A 7,338-nucleotide genomic window follows, 5' to 3' on the forward strand; every position below is an offset into this window, starting at 1 on the left:
AAACATAATAATTATTAATTGGTTTAGTTTATAAATAATCTTATGTAGAAGTGGATTTTGTTTTATCAAGTAGTAGCTTATTTTTTTTTCAATAGTTACCTATGTGTTGTTAATTCTTTAAGCGCAGTTATTGGCTTTTGCAAAAGGAATTGCTTAAATTAATTGATAGTTAATTTATATATTTTTTTTAACTAAATATAATTTTATACAGCAATATAAACTGTTGTTGAATAGGTTCAGTTGTACAATTATTATATGATAGTGCTATTTTGACATTTTTATCACGTTTGTCAGCGTGTCAGGTACGTCTGGGCTACTTTACATTTTACTTATTTTATGAAATATAAATCTAGAAAAAAATTATTGAAACGAAAATTTATTAAAGATATATTAAGTCAAGTCTATAAATTGGACTTTTCGGGACATTTATTATGTAATTACTTAATAAATTATACAATACCAACACATTTTGATGACATTTTTAACAATCATAAAATGTCAACACTATTAAGAAACAAAAACTTTTGTCGTGAATCTCACAGTTCTTACCCAATATAAAAGAATTTGTTTTGTCTAAATATGTCAGTCACTTGCCAAAGTGCTGCAGGCTGACCATACGAGATAAGAGTCAAAACGGCTTCTCTGAATTTTAATTAATTTACTAAATAACAAATAAGTATATTAATAGATCAAAAGCTATTTAAATTATCACAACTAATTTATTTTTTTCTATCGACTTTTAAAATGAAAGCTATAGTGAGAAAAAATGTGATCAAAAGTGTTGTAGCTATCCTTCTGCGTCAGTTTATAATAAGTTAGATAAGTGGATTAACTTAGTTTAATATATTCGCGTAAATTGTTTCGTTTTATAAAAATAAAAAAAGGTTTATTTTTCGATACTTTGATCTCGATAGATATAAAATATACGCAATCGCTTTCACGTTTTTTAAATCAATTACTAATCAGCCAACCAACAATTTTGGTGAAGTCGAAATCCTGTAACTTTTTGAACTCCAATTTCGCAAAAGTAATATTATGTACAGTAACTAAAATATAAGCTTTGAAACCATCTTTTGTTTATTATCAATAAAAAAGATAATTTTATTACTAAAGTACAATATTATTTTTCATTTCGAATTTTGCTCTCAATAATGTCAGCTGCGTAACGTAGTTAAGCAACGCCATCGAACAACGACCGGTAATGCTTTGAATTTGACTTTAGTAATTTTTGTCTGAGAAATGAAGAGGTAAAATAGTTGATACTAACATAGAAGTAGTTTGAAAAATTATTAAAAACTTTATTTGAGATATCGTTGGGAAAATTTTAGATAAGTAAGTTTATATTTAATATTTGAATTGTATCGCGTATAATTAAACAATATTGTAGATAATGGGTAACGCTAAAGTACATTTATGTAACAACTATATTTTACGCGTATTTTATGATGATAAGTTTTATGTATGTGTAAACTGCCCATAATTTATTATATAATACGTGCCATCGTTAAATTAATAACTTCCTATGGCATTGTTTTTATATATATTTCTATTTAAATAGTTTTTTGGCTCTTTGCCATATTTTTTCAAGCTATTGAGGTCGTCATTGTTGTGAGTTGTGCACGTTACGGGGTTATCAAAACTTAGGTTGAAAATCCGAAATAACCTTTGAGATTTTGTGATATATTATGTAATAAAATGAAAAATAATTTTGAGCTATTGTCGACTGCGTTGTGCGGAATAAACAGATTTACGATTAGAAACGTTCAATTTATTGTATAACATTAAACATTTAAATTTGTATCATGCGTGCAAATAGCCTTAATTATTTTATACTTTACCTCACTATATATCCTAATGAAATAACAAGCTTACACATACGATAAAAAACGTACTAAGTGGTGGGTACCCCTTTACTGGTAACACTGGTTTAAATGAATACATTTCGAAACCTTATTATAATACATTAATAATAATCGTATTTTTGGTCCTAGATTATTTTATTTAAATATTAATTACTAATTATTGTATACCACAAAACAAGCTCCTATAGTAATAAATAAACTTGTTAGAAGCTATGAATCTATTTAGAGAGTAAATTGTTAATATAAAAAATGTTTTTAAATATTAATTATTTAAAAACATTTTTTTTAGAATTTAATCAAAATTGAGACAATTGTCGGCAATAAAACGTATAATTTATAATGTATACTACTTACATTATTATTGTATAATAAATAGTAAACAGTTCTTATTTTAAATTTAAGTAGCAAACATAATATTTAATTAATTCTTCTCTTATTTACCTTTATTGACATGTTTATTGACTGTGGATTAGATTTTTTTCATACAACTAAAATAAATCCAATCTATCTCATCTCATATAAAAGTTTACTACGCATTACAGTTTAACTACTCATCTCTTAAACGAAACATAGGTAAAACGATTAATGCTTAAAAATTTAATTTTGTTCTCTTTGATTCGTTATTGATTTTTTTTTTCAATTTAAATCTTCTTTCCTAAAACCACTCTAAAAGGAAACACAATATAGTATTGTAAATATTGATTTCAGGAAGTGAATTTATGTTCTCTCGCATGTTATTGGTTGTAGATTTAATCTTAACATGTTCATATACTTAAATCATCATTCAATGTAATCTCGTCTTCTTGTTCTAGTATATTATACTTAATAAGTTACAAGTGTCGAATTCGTAAATAAAGGTTTCATTTATGTCACTTTATAATGAGACCTTTATTTTATGAACGCAAAAGTAAAATGTGTTCACTTAGTTTTAAACCGCCTCGTCCTTAACATGGACTGGTTAAGTCTTCGTAACTGTGTTATTATGATACGATCTATACGTGTGTATTTACAAACTCATTTTTTAATAAATTTTAGTTGAGACTAGCAACAAAAATTTCTCAACGCTGACCTTTTTATAACCTTTGTAAATATTTAGTTCAATTTATATAGTTTTAGTTTTGTAAGTATATTGTGATAACAATTATATTTTCGCCTGTTAAAATAAATGTAGTTATTAAAAGGGATTTCAAATTAAATCATGCAATAGTTCATCATTATTTTCTTACAAGGAAATGACAATTTCTGAAAATTTAATTATCTAAAATAATAGCTATGTTGTAATATTCATTAAATATACTTATTAAAATCATATTGGTGTTTTATTTATCCGTTGTCGATCCTAAAATAAGTTATTAAAGCAGGCACTCTTTAATAAGTATTTAAATTGTGATTAAAAATATTGTATCAAACAAAATTTTTCCTGAATGTCGAGACACTATTTTCAATATTACCACTGTTCCGTTAATAATATACTATATTTTTGACGATAAATTTTGTGTCGATTGAAATTCTGAAACATGTGTTTGTGGATTACATGGACTATTACTGGTGGTAGAGCTTTGTGCAAGCTCGTGTGGGTAGGTACCACCCGTTCATCAGATATTCTACCGCAAAACAGCAGTACTTGGTATTGTTGTGTTCCGGTTTGAAGGGTGAGTGAGTCAGTGTAATTACAGGCACAAGGGACATAACATCTTAGTTCCCAAGGTTGGTGGCGCATTGGTGATGTAAGCGATGGTTAACATTTCTTACAATGCCAATGTCTATGAGCGTTGGTGACCACTTACCATCAGGTGGCCCATATGCTCGTCTGCCTTCCTATTCTATAAAAAAATGCATTGGAGCGTAGTCTATTAAGCTCCAAACTTCCAATTAAGGAGAGGAGGCCTTAACCCAGCAGTGGGACGTTTACAGTATGGTATTTTATAGGATTAAAACAGAACTGTGTTTAGTTTTTTGTGTTAGTAAACTATATACTATTTTGGATTTGATGGTACTGGGATTGAATGCTAATTGCGATGGTTAGCGAAAAACGCGCGAAAAGAAAGAGTTGTGTAAAAATTGGTAAAGTGATTGCATGACGAAAAATTCAAATTATACATATACAGTTCTACAGTTTTCTAAATTTAAATTTTGTTTTTTTTTTTCTATGTCAATCAAATAATTTCAGACAAACAACAGGAGCCAGAGCTTCATAGTAGGCTTCTTCATCTTTGTTGGAAGCTCATGAATATTTTTCGTCGTCAGATTCCACCACTGACTTGTGGTGTTGTTAATGATGATAAGGATACCTACATAATTACATTTGGATACTTACAATTTTGCTTTTTTCATAGTCTGAACACTTTCACTGCGAAGCTCATTTACTAAAACTACTCGTAAGCCGTATGGCGCAAAAAAATATTAATAAATATACTGTCACTTACACTTTTTTTTAATTCTCATTTTAAGAGCTTTTTTTTTTTTGGAGCTGAGTCACTTCGGTGACTATGTTGCTCTGGTAGGTTACACAGTTTATTTTATCTTTAAATTAATTATAATATATTGTCTAGTTTCGCTTATTTATATTATGTTTAGTTATATTATAAATAATTTTGGCTAGCTCTGAAGTAGGATTTGCAAGATAAATATTACATATTCCAATTGATCTATCTATTAATTGTGATAGAAGGGGATCACTAAGGTGTGTTCTTAAAATGTATATATTCATTAAAATGTATATACATCCTCTATCTCAGCGCCGCTATCGGGACAATTGGGAGAAGGAACTTTCTTCATTAAATAGTCAATTTCTATTAGTAATAAAAAATAATAATATTTGAGCAAATTTCTCTTTACATTTACAGATAGATCGATTCTTTACATAGACAGATAATTATCAAAATTTAAATAAGAACACATTAATAATATATCTTAAGCGTTTGAATTTTTTTTAAATAAGATGATGAAAACTAGTTCAACTTGATATCGTGACATGTCCTTGACTTTTAATGCTTTCCTTTTATTTAAATAGACTACATTTTTATAGATTGGCCGAGGGATGCTCTTTTACGTGAAACGACAGATTTAAAACACATTTATAACATCATTTTGTAATAATTTTAATTAGTGAACTATCTGATTGATATGACCTACACTCATTTTAAATTGGGTAACATTTAAAATGTGTTTTGTATTCTGATTTCTGTGCTTAATATTATATTTTTAACTGGCACATTATCCATCAACTACTTCGTTTTCAAATTTCAGCAAGATATATTGTACAAGCAATAGATAGGTATATAGTGGGCTAGAACGTGTGAATCTTAATTTGTGCTTCTGCGCTTAATTTGTTTTTATAATTCATCTCGTGCTTACGCACGATGTCTTATCGTCGAAAATGTTCATGTGTCGAATAAAATTCTGAAACATGTGTAACTAGTAACAGTACTTGGCGTTGGAACAGTGTGGAGAATAAGCTTTACTTTTTTACATTAAAAAAAATGTTTATTTTGACAAAAATTGGTTGCTACTATTACGTCACTGCGGCATTACAGACGCAGGATTTTTTATTTGGTACCTTAGCAATCGAATTCAGCTCCCGTAAAAGTGATAGTCTTACAGGGACCTATTTTCTTTCACCGAATTTTCTCGAGTTTCATCCGATTTGTGACCGAAACCGTAATGAAAAACTTCAAGACTTTGACTTCGACTAGGTTAAATAAAAATATATTAAACAATGTAAAATATGCACTCTTTTAACTATCGTTTTTGTTTTTAGGTATGTTCCTATATAGAAGATAACCAGTTATATAGTAATATTTGTATTTTCGTACACACAAATATAATATATTATATATTGGTCTGCAACGCATTGACGATGTATGGATGTTATTGATGGGCCACATGGAACTTCCATGTGGCCCATTTACCAGTCTGACCACGAACGTTTTGTCGCGAAAACCTTCAAAGTCTATGAAAATATTTCCCATATATCGACGCAGGATATCAACAACAGTTTCATCAAAAATACATACACTGATTAACCCTTACTTTACCACAAAATACAGATAAAAATGTAATATAGTTGTTAGTTTCTTTATAAGAAAGGTGATGAGTATGAATGTTGATGGATATAGTAGATGGGGAGGTCGAAGAAATTGTGGACGGATTGCGTAAGAAAGGATATGTGTATGAAAAGGGGAAGGACTGAGATGATGACTGACAGAAAGAAGTGGAAGGGAAATACATGTTGTGCCGACCTCACATAGTGGGATAAGGGTCTCAAAGAACGGGTCTTTATAAATTCGACTCCTTTTTTTAAACATCTATATATAAATAGACAAAGACAAAATAGTTCAATACCTTTGACGTTCGTGCACCGATTTCTTTCTATGTCTTTTTTTTGGTAGATATTCACGAGCTTTAATTTATAAAAAATTAAAAAAATATAGGAAATAAGGTATCGAAATTTTCCAATTGTAATATATATTGCAAAATGTATTTTTCAAATTTCCAATAATGATTATGGTTGAATTTCGACCCTCTGACGAACATAGTTTATATAATGCTATCGTTGAATCCGTCCATCGGACAGGAAAATTTATTTAATTTCAGATATTTCATTTATTTATAAATTATTCTTTATTGTTATGTTTCACTGTATCTTTAAATATCTCTAATAAAATATAAATGGGGTTTGCCCACAGTGGCAAATGTACTGAAATGAATCAGATAAATTGTAACGAAAGCAAGGACAAAAATGTCTAAAGCGCTTTGTTAAAATTAATGACTAAGCTATGACGTCAATAATGTTAATTTAAAAAATGTTTGTTGTTTCGTAGAATCAAACCTTAAGATTTAAATAAATTTGATTATCCTCAAAATCACTAAACTTAAATATATTAAAGGTATTTTTATTGAACTGATTCGTGACAAGGATTTCCTTTTCTGTACAAACAAACAACTCGATGTTCACATTCATATATAAATACAAAGATCAGCTGTATCGAATGGAATGTCGTACAAATATAATAGTTGTCAGTGTATGTACGATTTTTGTTTTTCAAATATTACCATTCGCTTTTTGTCAGATTTGATAATGATATATAATTACTATAGCTATATATTTGGTTGTAATTGAAAGCAAGCAAAATATACTCCTTCCTATAGATTCGGAAAAAATGTTATATTCGATCGGTCAGATAAAAAAAACTACAATACTACACGTGCCGATTGTTTCATACTCTGCAAAATTATGACGATTGATGATTGTAAATAAAAACGAATTAAGATTATATAAATTTTCAAAATGCCTTTACAGTCCATTTATTTGGAACTCTTAATAATTCTAAATTTCTACCCATACCCAATTAATATAAACACTTCAAATAAATAAATACGAGTTGTTGTTTTGTAATTGACAGGATTACTTTATTAGAGACTTTTAATATACGAGTAGACATTCAAATAAAAAAATTACATATGTCGATGCACC

The sequence above is a fragment of the Nymphalis io genome, chromosome Z, assembly GCF_905147045.1.
Source record: "Nymphalis io chromosome Z, ilAglIoxx1.1, whole genome shotgun sequence".
In the NCBI taxonomy this organism is placed as follows: Eukaryota; Metazoa; Arthropoda; class Insecta; order Lepidoptera; family Nymphalidae; genus Nymphalis; species Nymphalis io.